Source organism: Dendrobates tinctorius, unplaced genomic scaffold, assembly GCF_039654945.1.
Source record: "Dendrobates tinctorius isolate UK_male_01 unplaced genomic scaffold, ASM3965494v1 ptg000070l, whole genome shotgun sequence".
Taxonomy (NCBI): Eukaryota; Metazoa; Chordata; class Amphibia; order Anura; family Dendrobatidae; genus Dendrobates; species Dendrobates tinctorius.
In genome coordinates, this window is record NW_027361738.1 from 7,251,613 (window position 1) to 7,269,070 (window position 17,458).

At 45.5% G+C, this 17,458-nt stretch overlaps 1 protein-coding gene across 5 annotated transcripts in view; it reads right to left on the reverse strand.

The window, feature by feature from the left end:
* Positions 1-17,458, reverse strand: part of CREB5 (cAMP responsive element binding protein 5) — a 678,892-nt gene that overhangs the window by 21,598 nt on the left and 639,836 nt on the right. The window lies entirely within an intron of this gene.

Below are 17,458 nucleotides of genomic sequence, written 5' to 3' on the forward strand. Positions count from 1 at the left end.
GTGCCTGATAACTTGTTGCTTGTTTGGTTTTGATCCGGTTCTGTCCCTGTTACGAGTTCGGCCTGTCCCTCTTGTACCGCACCACCCTCTCGTGTATGACTCTCTGCTTGTGACTTGACTATTCTCTGCTCATCCCTTTTGTACCGCACCGCCCTCTCGTGTATGACCTCTGCTTGTCTGACCTGCGTTTTCCTCTCCTCTACTACAGTATTTCTGAAGTAGGTACATTACATCATCTGCAGTAGTAGGACGCTAAGCCCCGCTCCCTGCAGTCACATGATCGTAGGTCCTGGTACTCCTAACTATTTTCGGTGCCTTAGGTCCTGTCTGCTTAAACCTTCACCACCGTATTGGGCCCAGTGCTCTCACGCATTGTGGGTAAGTCACCGTGCTCAGCCGTGGCAGTTGCCGACGCTGACAGGATCCTGACATTATAACTGACCATTTCAGGTTTTTTTTTCCTCTGAAGAGGAAAAAAAAAGTGTGTGTTATCCTCATGGATCCCATACAAGCCTTGGCTGATCAGGTCAAGCACCTGACTCAGATGTCTCAGAGACTCCTGGGTGAACAACTAGCCCTGGCTCAGTCTCAGCAGCTGATCGCTGACACTGTGCAGGGGGTTTTTATCATCAGGGGCTCGGGAGGTTACAGTAATTTCCCCTGAATTTCCGGTTAAGTTACCGGATACTTTTCCTGGAGATAGAAGGGAATTCAAAGTGTTCAAGGAGGGCTGTAAGCTTTTTTTTTCATTGAGACCACACTCTTCCGGGGATGAAAGTCAGAGAGTAGGGGTCATTATGGCTCTGTTAAGGGGAGCTCCCCAGGCTTGGGCTTTCTCCCTTCCTACCACTGCCCCTGTGCGTATGACTGTGGATGCATTTCTTGAGGCCTTGGGGCATATTTATGATGAGCCTGATCGGATGCGTATGGCTGAGGACAGGGTGATGAGTGTGTGTCAGGGGAAACACTCAGCCGAGTGGTTCTGCTCAGAGTTCAGACGCTGGGCTGCTGACGTTTGCTGGAATGATGCCACCCTCCAGGGTTTGTTCCGTAGAGGCCTGTCTGAACATCTAAAAGATGCCTTGGCTCTCCACCCTCCAAGGCAATGAGAAAAAACTTTGTCCAGCTCCACGATGTAGTGAAAAATATTCTTTATTCACTCAATAGAAATGAGGTTTAAAAGCCAGCATGAGTTACAAGGCATGCGATCGATCTACGCGTTTCGAGTGGCTAGGCACTCTTAATCATGATTTCTATTTCACTACATCGTGGAGCTGGACAAAGTTTTTTCTCATTGCCTTGGATTGTGCGCTTTGACACAGCGGTCTCGTGCTCCGATGTTGGAATGCCGTATCTGGTGAGCTGGATTTGTATCCTGATTTATCTCTCCACCCTCCGCCTGATTCCCTGGAGGAGGCTATGACACAAGCCGTCCGAATGGATCACAGGCTACGGGCCAGGGGAGTGATGCAGGTTGAAACCCCATTATTTTCTCAAGGAAGGGGAGCCTGTCTTACATTGGAAACCATGGAGATGGGAACCATCGACTTCAAGGAGAAAGGAAAGAGACAACGGCGCTTGGGAAAGTGCTGTTTTTTCTGTGGGGATTCCGGACATTGGAAAAAGGATTGCCCTTCTTGTCCACCAACCTGCAAGCGACTGAGCCCGGGTGATTGTCGTGGAGGTCACCCAGGCTCTCAGGTACCCTTTTCTCCATTTTCTAAAATGTTGTTACAAGTGGAACTTTGTTGTGGGAGTGTCTCCACAATCACTTCTGCTTTCGTGGATTGTGGATCGTCATTGAACTTTATTGACTCTGACTTGGTGTCCAGGTGTAAGTAAGGGACAGTTAGGTTGGAGATTCCTATTCATGTTGTTGCAAATGACAAAACACCACTAGCTAAGAATGATGTCATATTTCGTACAGAAGAGTTTCTCCTTAAAGTGAGTTCCTTGCACCAGGAACATATTTCATGTTTTGTTATGGACAACCTGCCTGCGGGACTGGTGTTGGGGTTCCCCTGGTTACAATTACATAATCCTGTGATTAATTGGGAATCTTGGGACATTGTTAAATGGGGTCCCTATTGTTCTGAAAAATATCTGGTTACTGTGTCTGTGTCGTCCGAGGGTCTGGAAGGTATTCCGGAGTACCTAAAAGACTATACGGATGTTTTCTCTGGAAAAAGAGGATGAGGTTTTACCACCACACCGCCCATTTGATTATGCCATTGACCTGGTTCCAGGTGCTAAATTGCCCAAGGCCCGCTTGTATAACCTTTCAGGTCCAGAACGGGCTGCAATGAAGGAATACATTTCCGAGAGTCTCCGTAAGGGACACATTCGTCCTTCTGTTTCTCCCGTGGCGGCGGGATTCTTTTTCGTAAAGAAAAAAGACGGTGGTTTACGCCCATGCCTCGATTTTCGTGAGTTAAATAAGATAACTGTGAGAAATACGTATCGCCTCCCACTTATTCCTGATTTATACAACCAGTTGTCCGGAGCTAAGTGGTTTTCGAAATTAGATCTACAGGGAGCGTATAACCTTATCCGAGTCCGGGAAGGAGATGAGTAGAAAACTGCTTTTCTCACTACTGAAGGGTTGTTTGAAAATTTGGTCATGCCTTTCGGTCTGACCAATGCTCCAGCGGTCTTCCAAAATTTCATACATCACGTGTTCTCTGATTTTATTGGACGTTTTATGGTGGTGTATTTGGATGACATATTGATCTACTCTCCTGATAAACAGGCTCACATTGGTCATATTCAGGCAGTTCTCCAAAGGCTTCGGGAGAACTGTCTCTTTGCTAAACTAGAGAAATGTTTATTTTTTGTTCAGGAACTGTCTTTTCTGGGGTTCATTGTATCTGCTGAAGGGTATCGCATGGATCCTAATAAGGTGCAGGACATTGTCGAGTGGGTTCAACCTTGTTATTTGAAGGCTCTGCAGCGTTTCCTAGGATTCGCCAATTATTATCGTAAATTTATAAGGGGGTTCTCACAGGTGGTTAAACCCCTCACAGACCTGACTCAAAAGGGAGCCGATATCAAGAATTGGTCAGCTGCGGCGATAGCGGCGTTTCAGTTTTTAAAAAAATGTTTAATGTCTGCTCCGGTTCTTATTCAACCGGACCCATCTGAACCATTTATTGTTGAGGTGGACGCCTCAGAGGTGGGGGTGGGGGCGGTATTGTCCCAGGGACCCGCCACTTTGACCAATTTGAGACCTTGCGCCTATTTCTCGAAGAAATTCTCCCCTGCGGAGAGAAACTATGATGTTGGGAATCGAGAACTTCTGGCCGTAAAGTTGGCCTTTGAAGAATGGAAGCATTTTTTGGAGGGGGCTGTGCATCCTATAACCGTAATTACGGACCACAAAAACCTAGCTTACATTGAGTCAGCTAAAAGGTTGACTCCCAGACAGGCTAGATGGTCACTTTTTTTTCCCGATTCAACTTCTCGATCACTTTTCGGCCAGGATCCAAAAATGTCAGAGCTGATGCCTTGTCACGCAGTCTAGATCCGGTGTCCCCCCCGAACCTCCATCCTCCATTCTTCAGCCTGGGGTGGTGGTGGCAGGTGTTTCTAATATGTTGGAACGGGAGATTTGGGAAGCCCAGTCTCTTGCACCTCCGGCTAAGCCGGTGGATAAACTTTTTGTGCCAGCTCAGTTTCGTCTTAAGGTCCTCCGGGAGTTCCATGACTCAGTTCTGGGTGGACATCCAGGGATCTCGGCTACCCGGTGTCATGATCACGTGTGTCAGAACGCAGATGTTTCCGCAAGGCGAACCCATGTGACACACGTGACCCTGGATACACCGCCTCCAGTGGGGCGCATTTAAACAATAAAACGTGCAGGTGGATACGCCGCCTCCACCTGGCGAATTTGGGTATTACACGTTATACATACAATCTGGAAACCCCGCCTCCAGAAAGGCGAATTTAAATAATAAAGGGGGAACCTGGGAAACATTAACAATGGTGGGCCCTGCGATAGGGAATAGGGGACGTGGAGACCTCCTAAGCTCCCATGAGCCAGTGTCCCTGCACTCCTTACATTCCCTAAACAGGCTCCGCACCTGTCGCCGCACGCGTACCTTAACGCCCTTGCTCACCCTGACCCTAAACCCTCACTAGGGAATGGGTCGGTGCGGAGACTAATCCCACCACTGCACTAATAACACACATGAGGAAAGAGACAATACAGGGGAAACACCACTTAGCTTTGCTCTGTTGCGTGCGCTCCTAGCAACAGAGCCCACCACCTGCGTGCGTCTTCTCCTCCACCCGGATCCATCACCATAACAGGATCCTTCACCTTAGTGCAGCCTTGGAGCAGAGTCCACCACCAGTTGCAGCTGCTTAGAACGAGAGTCCCAAGGAAGAGTTCAGCTTCTGACACGAAGTCGAGCATGCTTGAGTCCAGCTCAGTGGCCAAGTCCCACATGGTGAGTGCCACTCTCCATAGTCGCCACTCCACCAGCCCATGCAGACACTTCCCGCTGACACCATCACTGCGACCCCACCACGCCATGCAAGCCCTTCGTCCAGACACCATAGCTGAAACACGTCCCCCCTGGCTAAGCTGCGCAGGACTCCTCACCAGCTCCATCCTTCCTCCAGGCTCTCCCACTCAGAGTGAAAACAATCTCACAATATCACAGGCAGTGAGTGAACACCCTGAGCACACCTTTATAGGGTGTCACACCTGATCCATAATTAAGTGAACATTAACCTAAACCTAAGGTGCGATACCATTCCCCACCACCGGGCAACTTAGAATGAACGACACCACGTGTGATAATTCTAATGGCCACCGGGGGCTATCACGACACACTTTGGAACCAAAGGAAAAAAAGTTCACTTAATGCATTTAATACCGCCAGATCCAACACTGGATCATGACAGTACCCCCTCCATAATGAGGGGCCTCTGGACCCTCAAGACCACCCCTCATTAGGGAAACACCTACAGCGGGGACGCCCAGATCCTGAGTTCACCCCACCACTACCTGACACTTCAGGTAAATGACAAACGCACCGCTGGTATAGGCAATAAAGTTCATTTTGGAGGCACCACTCATCTCCAGAACGCCGACCTGGGGAACGAGTTAATGTATGTGTATGTTTGTTTGTTATGAGCTGATCAGGCTCCACAACACACTTCCACAAGATGTTTTTTGGTGGCACACATACACGCTCGTTCACACACAGGTCCGGACCTGAACGTTTATTACACACATTCGTTTGTCAAAAAATTGGTGAACTCATTCAGGACATGATAACAGAGGCGTCCCCCTGTGTCACCACACTCACACCCCCGCAATTCACCAAGGGGTCACCACCCTCCAACCCTCTTCACCATGAGGTCTGCACCTCCCAGGGTTGGTTCAATGGCAAGGGTTGAGACCTGTCCCTACTCCCCCGCAGCACACCTGCTGCTCACACCAGGAGGCGAGGGAACGCATATGGAGGAAATATACACTCACTGGCCGCCTCCACACGGCCAGGAGGGGGCGGCATTAAAGATTTGGCGTGAGCCCCAAGGACTCTACACCAGTCTGCTCATCACTGGAACGTACCCCTTCACCTCGGGGAATACCAAGCAGCTCCATGGGGCACCATTCCTCCCACCTGCCTGGGTACGCCCGCGTGCATGAGCAAGTCCCGCTTCCCAGCAGCGACTCTAGGAGCTTTTAGCTAGATCACAGCCGCCATTTTGATTTCCTGGTTACCTGAGCAGAGGCCCCAGACCGTGATAACTGCTGCTGCAGCGGCTCTAAACACCTTGCCGCTCCCCACTCACATCAGTGAGGCCCGGCAGCAATTACTCAGCGGTCTCCACATGGCCAAAGCTCACCAGAAAAAAAAACTGTAGGGCCTGTGATAATGTCATGATCACGTGTGTCAGGACGCAGATGTTTCCGCAAGGCGAACCCATGTGACACACGTGACCCTGGATACACCGCCTCCAGTGGGGCGCATTTAAACAATAAAACGTGCAGGTGGATACGCCGCCTCCACCTGGCGAATTTGGGTATTACACGCTATACATACAATCTGGAAACCCCGCCTCCAGAAAGGTGAATTTAAATAATAAAGGGGGAACCTGGGAAACATTAACAATGGTGGGCCCTGTGATAGGTAATGGGGGACGTGGAGACCTCCTAAGCTCCCCTGTGCCAGTGTCCCTGCACTCCTTACATTCCCTAAACAGGCTCCGCACCTGTCGCCGCACGCGTACCTTAACGCCCTTGCTCACCCTGACCCTAAACCCTCACTAGGGAATGGGTCAGTGCGGAGACTAATCCCACCACTGCACTAATAACACACATGAGGAAAGAGACAATACAGGGGAAACACCACTTAGCTTTGCTCTGTTGCGTGCGCTCCTAGCAACAGAGCCCACCACCTGCATGCGTCTTCTCCTCCACCCGGATCCATCACCATAACAGGATCCTTCACCTTAGTGCAGCCTTGGAGCAGAGTCCACCACCAGTTGCAGCTGCTTAGAACCAGAGTCCCAAGGAAGAGTTCAGCTTCTGACACGAAGTCGAGCATGCTTGAGTCCAGCTCAGCGGCCAAGTCCCACATGGTGAGTGCCACTCTCCATAGTCGCCACTCCACCAGCCCATGCAGACACTTCCCGCTGACACCATCACTGCGACCCCACCACGCCATGCAAGCCCTTCGTCCAGACACCATAGCTGAAACACGTCCCCCCTGGCTAAGCTGCGCAGGACTCCTCACCAGCTCCATCCTTCCTCCAGGCTCTCCCACTCAGAGTGAAAACAATCTCACAATATCACAGGCAGTGAGTGAACACCCTGAGCATACCTTTATAGGGTGTCACACCTGATCCATAATTAAGTGAACATTAACCAAAACCTAAGGTGCGATACCATTCCCCACCACCGGGCAACTTAGAATGAACGACACCACGTGTGATAATTCTAATGGCCACCGGGGGCTATCATGACACACTTTGGAACCAAAGGAAAAAAAGTTCACTTAATGCATTTAATACCGCCAGATCCAACACTGGATCATGACACCCGGAAGGCCATTGCTAGAGTAATCTGGTGGTATTCTTTAGCCTCTGATGTTGTGGAATATGTGTCTGCATGTGATGTTTGTGCCCGTGCAAAAACCCCCGTAACCGGCCAGCCGGGGAATTGGTACCACTGCCAATTCCTGAGAGACCATGGACTCATTTGTCCATGGATTTCATCACCAACCTTCCCCCTCCAAGGGTAATACCATCATTTGGGTTGTGGTGGACAGGTTTAGTAAGCAGGCACATTTTGTATCTTTGACAGCTCTACCTAATGCGGAAACATTGTCCAGATTGTGTGTTGAGCATGTGGTGCGGTTGCATGGGGTACCCTTGAATGTGGTGTCTGAGAGAGGAGTGCAATTTGTTTCCAGATTTTGGAGGGCTTTTTGTAAGAGGTTGGGTATTGGTCTGTCCTTTTCATCCGCTTATCATCCAGAGACTAATGGGCAGACCGAGCGGACCAATCAGTCTCTGGAGCAAATTCTGCGTTGCTTGACCTCAGCCCGACAGGATGATTGGTGTTCTGTGTTACCGTTGGCCGAGTTTGCGTTTAACAACCACATTAACCTGTCTACGGGTACATCTCCCTTTTACTGCAACTATGGGCTTCATCCTCATTTTGGAGAATTTTCTCGTTTGAACTCTGGGTGTCCTGGGGCGGATGAGACTATCCAGCGGTTGGGGGAGGTATGGCGGGAGGTCCAGAGTAACATTACGAAGGCCCAGGATAAATTTAAATTTTTTGCAGACAAAAAACGATCCGTGGGACCGGTGTTTCAGATTGGGGATAAGGTATGGTTATCTACCAAGAATATAAGGTTCAAGGTCCCCTCTGCGAAGCTTGGACCTAAGTTTATAGGTCCCTATGAAATTATCGAAGCAGTTAACCCGTTGGCTTTTCGGTTGCATCTCCCGCCATCTCTACGCATCCCCATTGTTTTCCATAGGGCCCTTTTGAAACCTGTGAGGTCCGGTGGGGAGGGATCATCAGCTTCCCCGCCACCGGTTTTGGTAGATGGGCAGTCTGAGTATGAGGTGGAACGAATTGTCGACTCTAGGTTGGTCCATCGTGCCCTTCAATATCTGGTACATTGGAAAGACTACGGTCCTGAAGAACGGTCATGGGTTCCTGCTCGATCGGTTCATGCTGATCGGTTGGTCCGGGCCTTTCACGCCAAGTATCCTGAGAGACCTGGGGGTCCAGTGGCCCCCCATTGAGAGGAGGGTACTGTCATGATCCAGGACGGCGTTTCGCTTTGGTCCGTCCAGGTCAGACAGGGGGTTAATTGTTTCTGCCTCTCTCTGGCAGAGGGTGGCTATTTAATGCTCACTGGACCTGGGTCCGGTGTCAGTTATACTCCAGCCCTCGGCTGACCTCTTGTGTACGTGTGCCTTGTGCCTGATAACTTGTTGCTTGTTTGGTTTTGATCCGGTTCTGTCCCTGTTACGAGTTCTGCCTGTCCTTCTTGTACCGCACCACCCTCTCGTGTATGACTCTCTGCTTGTGACTTGACTATTCTCTGCTCATCCCTTTTGTACTGCACCGCCCTCTCGTGTATGACCTCTGCTTGTCTGACATGCGTTTTCCTCTCTTCTACTACAGTATTTCTGCAGTAGGTACATTACATCATCTGCAGTAGTAAGTAGGACGCTAAGCCCTGCCCCCTGCAGTCACATGATCGTAGGTCCTGGTACTCATAACTATTTTCCGTGCCTCAGGTCCTGTCTGCTTAAACCTTCACTACCGTATTGGGCCCCGTGCTCTCCCGCAGTGTGGGTAAGTCACCCTGCTCAGCCGTGGCAGTTGCCAACGCTGACAGGATCCTGACAATATCCTTGAGCAGTATATATCAGTTGATGGTTGGAGTTTGGTCCTGCACTGCAATGAATACATCTGTCACTGCTATTTCATGGGTTACTGGGATCTCTCTGGGATCATACAGCCAAGTTCCTGCACAACTAATAGGATCAGAGACAACTCAGATTGCATGAGTATACCCCTTGGATGCTGTAGAAACTGTTAAGAAGTCCACAATTCAGTTAGATGCACCCATTGATGGGTGCCTATAGGCTGCGATGGTAGGCAGGAGTCCTAACAAAAGCTCCCATGTCTGTTATAATTATGTGTCTATTATGTCACGAGGCATGGCCTAATCGATTGTTTGATAGTCATAGAAAATGTATGATTCCTGTTGTCTTTGTTGGTTGCTGCCCAGATCTGAACATCAATTTACAAACTGCAGCTACCGGTGAAGATCATCACCTTGTTAAGCTTATAGTATGTAACGTCAGCATCCTTGCATAACCTTTCCTCTCCTCGGCAGGGAAGTGGACATATCAAAGCTCTCATGTCCCCATGCCACATACTCCTCGTAGGTCTCCAGGCAGCTTGCCTAGTAAGTGCGCATGCTTTATGCTTCTTAAAGGGGTAGCGTGTGCAATCCTGAAATGTCCTCAGCCAATAGCTGAGAGGCATCTGGTATTTAAGGCACCATCCCCTATAGGAAGGTGACTGTTCAACATCTAGAACTTTAGTGTTTAGCTTACCTTTCAGCTGCTTAGTCTGTTGTCAGATCTTGTCTGTACCCAAACCCTCCCTGAACCTGTACTTTGTATCTGCTCTTGTTCTGTCTGAACTTGCTTTCCCTGGGCTTGTCTGGCCTGAACCTGTTGTGTCTGAAACAGGAGTTATCTCTGAATCTGTTTGTGTCTGAACCAGGATTTAATCCTGAACCTGTTGTGTCTGAACCAGGGTCTATTCCTGAACCTCTTGATTTTGAACTAGGACAAATCCTGAACTTCGTGCGTCTGAACCAGGACCTATTCCTGAACCAGTTGTGCCTGAATCAGTATCTACAGCCACACGTGCTGTGTGTGAATCAGTTCCTACCTCTAAACCTGCTGTCTGAATCAGTTCCTATATCTAAACACGCAGTATCTGAATCCGTTACTTCCACACCTGCTGTGTCTGAATCAGTACCTAACTAAAGATTCTATAAAATTAAAATATAACTATTATTTCCATCTACTTATTAAAGAGTGCTCATTTAAAATTAGTATCCGTATAGTCATTGAATAAGCAATTGTCTTAAACTGTTAAAAGATTTCCATTTTTGTGGTCCCTTTATGGAACAGTTAGGGAAATCTTAAGGGAGACATCTCCCTCATTTAGGGTCGATTAATGCCGATTGAAACCACCTAGCTGTATAGGGAACAATTCCTACTAACTATTTTTTTGCTGATTGCAGTCCACAGTGACACTATGTTCATACAGCAGATTTAGTACAATTAGCTCAAAGGATTTAGTACAATCAGTTAACACCTATTGTTTCCATCAGGGAATACCACAACTAATATGAAGTCCTCTGGACTTATTGCTTCTTGTTAATTTAGCATTTTTTCATTATGTGGCTGTGGATCACTAACAATGTTTGTAGTTTACTACTACAGACTACTGCTTATTAAAATATTTGACCAGTTGCCTCCCCATGTTTCACCATTTCTGGCTTCTTCAGAGTAATGAAGCTTCTCGAGTGTCTCATAGTAGATCTTAGGTTGGGCTACAGGTAAAAAATTATTTCTAATCTATTTTCATCCACTTGGCAGACTGTTTTTGCATTAGTAAGTGGTGTCATGTGGTTTAATGTAGACATTTTGCAGGTGCACATGGCAATGGTTAATGCTTTTAACCTTTCACCTTTAACTACTCAGAATCAAAAGAAGTGAAGATACTATCTGTGCCTGAAGCATGCTGTTGATATAACTCCATCCAGTGTATGTGTTTTTAACCTTTGGGTAAACTGTGACTCTGCAGCCCTTGAGAAAAAAGCAAAACATCTACAAACGTGCCAACTTGAGAATTAAGACTAAGTTCCCTGTAATTGGACATATGTGTATATTTAATGGCTGGCTAAATCTTACACTATTGCTGATTAAATTGTGCCTGCATGATTATGCTATTACTGTGTTCCCTTCTCACAGCTAAATTCTTTTTATGGCTCTTCTCTGTGCCGACCTTGCATGCACCATCCTATACTATGAATTAAATTTAAGTTTCCGATATGCAGTCTTCTGTTGATGCTGCACGTCGTTATGAAGAAGATATCCACAAGATCTAGAAATCTGGGCGAACTATGGAGTTGAGAGTGAATAATTTCTTCTGGTGTACATTTCTGCCTAAAGATCGCAGTACACATGAGGTCACAGTCATCTGGAACCATTGATTTTGTCTAGCTGACTATCATATTAGTATGAGGGTCTCTTGTTATGGATGAGTCACCGAAGGAGGAAAAAACAAAAATAATAGCTAAGTCCAGAAAACCAGAGAAGTTGGAAGCTATCGAATTGCAGACCCTGAACCTATCCACAACAACTAGCAGTAGCCGTGGGGGGTTACTACGGTGCCCTAGACCCCTCGATCACAGCCGGAGAACTAAATTAGCCTAAAGACAGAAAGGGGAAATCTAAACTGCCCCAGAGCAGACCCCAAAGCAAAAGGCAGCCCCCAACATATAATGACTGTGAAGCAAGATAAAAAACACTAACACAGATAGAAAGATAGGTTGAGCAAATGATGGGGCCCAAGCTAACTAAATAGGACAGGATAGAAAAGCTGCTGTCTGCAATTCGCAAAAACGCTATCCAAAAATGAACCAACAGATAGGAAAAACAGACCCTGAAGTCTCTAGGCTTCAAAAAGACTATATCAGCACTCAGGTATATTCTGAAGACAGAGCCAGAGATCAACAGATTAGAGACAAAAATGGAATTCAGCTCACCCCCAGCCAGGGATGGCTGAACTCCAAAAAACAAGGCAAACAAAACCAGAACTAAAGTGTACAAAAGGCAGAGCAAAACTTACCTTTGAGAAGCAGAAATCAGACTGGTCTCCAAGAATCCAGCAGGAAAATCACTGGCAAGGCAGCAGGGCGTCGGCTGCCTTATATCCAGTCATCAGTTCCTGTGACCCAGTCATCATCTACCTGCTCAGCTGTTTGGTAATCAGCCTCACTACCTTCCTTCGCCAGAAGAGGGAGTTCATCAGACCTCACTGGTGAAGGGAAAAATGAACTCACAACAGTCTCTCATACGATGTTAGGGGTAAGAAGGGTGAGACAACTCAAATTTTAATGCCCCATCATTTGAAATAAAAAGTCCTAGCTTTAATACTACAAATACTACAAATTTGTTTTGTCAGGTTTTGACTCCTAACCTGTTTGGAATAAAGCTTTGAAGAATATCGCTCGCCATTCATTTATCAGCAACACAGATTTGGACACAGATACCCGGTTTCACCATTATTTTTGGTCTCTGGAACTGTGTCCTGCAGCAGCTGATCCAGGCTTTTTACATGTTGCTTAGTTGCAACAAAACAAGGTGAGCGTACCTCTCCACAATGCACCCCATGTGTTTAACTAGTTAAGACTGTTGTGAGTTCATTTTCCCCTTCGTCACTGAGGTCTGGTGAACTCCCTATTCTGGTAAAGGAAGGTAATGAGCCTGATTATCAGGCACCTGAGCCTAATGAGGATGACTGGCTGAGTGGAGTCACAGACTGGATATAAGGCTGCCAACGCCCTTCTGCCTTGCGGGTGATTTCTCTGTGGACTTCTAGGACACCAGTCTGATTCCTGCTCCTCTAAAGCTAAGTTTTCTGCTTTGCCTGTTAGCATTTATGTTTTGTTTTTGTTTTCCTTGCTTTTCTGTACTCTGCCATTCCCTGCTAGGGTGAGCTGAATCTCCTTTTGCCTGTAGCTCTGTCTTCAGAATATTCCTGAGTACTGACATAGCTTTTTTGAAGCCTAGCGTCTTCAGGGCCTTTTTCACTGTCAGTTTGTTGGCTCTTATTTTCATAGGGTTTTTCACGGATTGCAGACAGCAGCCTTCCTGTCCTTTTCTATCTAGTTAGCTTGGGCCCCGTCTTTGCTCAGTCTATCTTTCTGTCTGTGTTAGTGTTTTCATCTTGCTTCACCGTCATTATATGTTGGGGGCTGCCTTTTGCTTTGGGGTCTGCTCTGGGGCAGTTTAGATTTCCCCTTTCTTTCTTTAGGCCTATTTAATTCTCCGGCTGTGATTGAGGGGTCTAGGGCATCGTAGGAACCCCCACGGCTACTGCTAGTTGTGTTGATAGGTTCAGGGGTCTGCAATCTGATAGCTGCCAACTTCTCTGGTTTTCTGGACTTAGCTAGCATTTCTGTTTTTGCCTCCTACGGTGACTTAATCATAACATAAGACCCTATTTGTGCTTTATTTGCTCTCCAGATTTTCTTGTCATTACGGAGCTCCCTTGAAATCCTGCCTGTGGCCAGGCTTCAAAGGAGACCGTGATTTTCACTATATGGAACAATACTGTAGTATTGCAGTATATATCACAAGCAATCAGACAATTGCAGCTTCAAGTCCCCTAAGGGGATTAATTAATACAGTGAAAAGTAAAAAAATGTTTTAAAGAATATGAAAAAAATAAAAAAGATAAAATCACCCATTTTTCCCCCATTAAAAATGAAGAGAATAACAAATAAAAAAAATACAGTCCGATCAATCAAATTATTTAAAAAATTAACCCCTTAACCATCAGGGGTGGTTTGCACGTTCATGACCGGGCCAATTTTTACAATTCTGACCACTGTCCCTTTATGAGGTAATAACTCTGGAACGCTTCCATGGATCCTGGTGATTCTGACAATGTTTTCTCGTGACATATTGTACTTCATGCTAGTGGTAAAATTTCATTCATATAACTTGCGTTTATTTTTGAAAAAAACTGAAATTTGGCGAAAATTTTGAAAATTTTGCAATTTTCCAACTTTGAATTTTTATGCTCTTAAATCACAGAGATACGGCACACAAAAAACTTAATAAGTAACATTTCCCACATGTTTACTTTACATCAGCACAATTTTGTAACCCAAATTTTTTTTCTTAGGAAGTTATAAGGGTTAAAAGTTGACCAACGATTTCTCATTTTTGCAACACCATTTTATTTTTACGGACCACATCACATTTGAAGCCACTTTGAGGGGTCTATATGATAGAAAATACCCAAAAGTGACACCATTCTAAAAACTGCACCCCTTTAAGTGCTCAAAACCACATTCAAGAAGTTTATTAACTCTTCAGGTGCTTCACAGGAATTTTTTGAATATTTAAAAAAAAATGAACATTTAACTTTTTTTCACAAAAAAAATAATTCAGGTTCAATTTTTTTTATTTTACCAAGGGTAACTGGAGAAGTTGGACTGCAAAAGTTATTGTGCAGTTTGTCCAGAGTATGCTGATATCTGATATGTGGGGGGAACCACTGTTTCGACGCATGGCAGAGCTCAGAAGGGAAGGAGCGCCGTTTGACTTTTTCAATGCAAAATAGGCTAGAATTCAGATCGGACGCCATGTCACGTTTGGAGAGCCCCTGATGTACCTAAACAGTAGAAACTCCCCACAAGTGACCCCATTTTTGAAAACTAGACCCTCCAAGGAACTTATCTAGATATGTGGTGAGAACTTTGAACCAACAAGGGCTTCACAGAAGTTTATAAAGTACAGCGGTACAATTAAAAAAATCATATTTTTCCACAAAAATGATCTTTTCACCCCCAATTTTTATTTTCCCAAGGATAAGAGGACTGTTGTGAGTTCATTCTTGGGTTCCCCTTCTGAACTCCCTCTGGTGGTGTCGGGAGGTGGTGCGGCTGGTTTGATCGGTGGAGATATGCCACCTGAGGAGGGGGATGATGATTGGATCTCGGGATTCTCAGATTGGATTTAAGACAGCCGACGCCCTATTCAGTTGCTGGTGATTCCTTCTGGCTTGTCAGCTCTTGGTTTTTAGCTCTGTTCCAGTCATCTAAAGCTAAGTTTTTCTGCTACTGTTCACACTTGATTTTGTTGGTCTATTCAGTTTTTTATGTGGTCTGCCAGCCCCGGCTGGGGGCTGAGCTGAATTTCCACTCTTATTTATCAGTATTTTGCCAATTAGCTTTTTGTCCCTTACTAGTTTGGTCTCTTTTTGCTCTGTCTCAGAATATTCCAGAGTGCTGATATAGTGGGAGAAGTCTAGTGACTTCAGGGTTGATTTTGCTATCAGAAGTGTTGGACATTATTTTTGTAGGGTTTTTTGCAGGTTGCAGACAGTGACTTGCCTTTCCTTTCCTGTCTAGTTTGGGCCCAATCATTTGCTCAGCCTATTTTCCTGCCTGTGTTTGTGCCTTTATCTTGTTTCACCGTCAATACATCTGTGGGGGCTGTCTATTCCTTTGGGGTCTGCTCTGGGGCAGTTAGTTTTCCCTTTTCTTGCTTTAGGCTTATGTAGTCCTCCGGCCATGACGAGGCGTCTAGGAACATCGTAGGCACGCTCCACGGCTACTGCTAGTTGTGTGGTAAGATCAGGGATCTGCAATCTGCATAGTTATCAACTTCTCTGGTTTTCTGTGGCTTAGCTTGTTTTGCTTTTTTCTCCTCGGTGACCCATTCATAACAGAGGACCCTAAAAGTTATTGTGCAATTTGTCCTGAGTACGCTGATACCCCATATGTGGGTGTAAATGACTATTTGGACGCATGGCAGAGCTCAGAAGGGAAGCAGCCATTTGACTTTTTTGGCTGGAATTGAGATCGGACACCATGTCGCGATTGGAAAACCCCTGATGTGCCAAAACAGTGGAAACCCCCCACAAATGACACCATTTTGGAAACTAGACCCCCAAGGAACTTATCTATATGTGTGGTGAGCACTTTGAACTCCCAAGGGCTTCACAGAAGTTTATAATGCCCGGGCATGAAAATAAAAAATGTATTTTTTCCACAAACATGATCATTTAGTTCCCGATTTTATTATTTTCCCAAGGGTTACAAGAGAAATTGGACACCAAAAGTTGTTGTCCAATTTGTCCTGTGTACGCTGATACCTCATATGTGGGAGAAAACTACTGTATGGGCACACGTCGGGGCTCGGAAGGGAATTAGTGACGTTTTGGAATGCAGACTTTGATGGAATGTTCTGCGGGTGTCATGTGCATTTGGCGAGCCTCTGATGTACCTAAACTATTGAAACTCCCCACAAGTGACCCCATTTTGTAAACTAGACCCCCCTCGGAACTTATCTAGATGTGTGATGAGCACTTTGAACCCCCAAGTGCTTCACAGAAGTTTATAACGCCCGGGCGTGAAAATAAAAAAATCATTTTTTTCCACAAAAATGATATTTTTGCCCCCAATTTTTTATTTTCCTAAGGGTAACAGGAGAAATTGGACCCCAAAAGTTGCTTTGCAATTTGTCCTGAGTAGGTTGATACCCCATATGTGGGGGTAAAACACTGTTTGGATGCATGGCAGAGCTTGGAAGGGAAGGAGCACCATTTGACTTTTTCAACGCAGAATTGGCTGGAATTGTGATCAGACGCCATGTTGCATTTGGAGAGCACCTGATGTGCCCAAATAGTGGAAACCCCCAAATTCTAACTCCAACCCTAACCCCAACACACCCCTAACCCTAATCTCAGCCCTAGCCCTAGCCCTAACTCTAGCCCTAACCCTAATGGGAAAATGGAAATAAATACATTTTATTAATTTTATTATTTTTCCCTAACTAAGGGGGTGATAAACGGGTGGTTTGATTTACTATTTATAGCGGGTTTTTATTTTTGGCAGCTGTCACGTGCTAAAAGATGCTTTTTATTGTAAAAATAGTTTCTGCATCACCACATATTGAGAGCTATCATTTTTCCATATTTTGACCCACTGAGTCATGTGAGGTCTTATTTTTTGCGGGATGAGTTGACGCTTTTATTGGTATCATGTTTGGGCACGTGACATTTTTTGATCGCTTTTTATTCCGATTTTTGGGACGCAGAATGAACAAAAACCAGCGTTTCATGAATTTCTTTTGGGGGGTGCGTTTATACCGTTCCGCGTGCGGTAAAATTGATAAAGCCCTATTATTCTTCGGGTCAGTACGGTTACAGCGATACCTCATTTAGGTTTTTTCATGTTTTGGCGCTTTTATGCAATGAAAGCAATTTTATATAAAAATTATTTTTGCATCGCTTTATTCTGCGAGCTATAACTTTTTTATTTTTTCACTGATGATGCTGTAGGCCGGCTCGTTTTTTTGCGGGACAAGATGACGTTTTCAGCGGTACCATGCATATTTATATGCGTCTTTTTGATCGCGCGTTATTGCACTTTTTGTTCGGCAGCATTATAATAAATCATTATTTTTTGCTTGTTTTTTTATTTTTATTTTTTTAAGTGGTTTGCTAACGGGGTTAACTAATGGGACAGTTTTATAGGGCGGGTCATTACGGACGCAGCAATACCAAATATGTGTACTTTTATTGTTTTTTTTTTATTATTTCCAAAAAATGAATTTATTAGGGAATATATATATATATTTTTTAATTTATTTA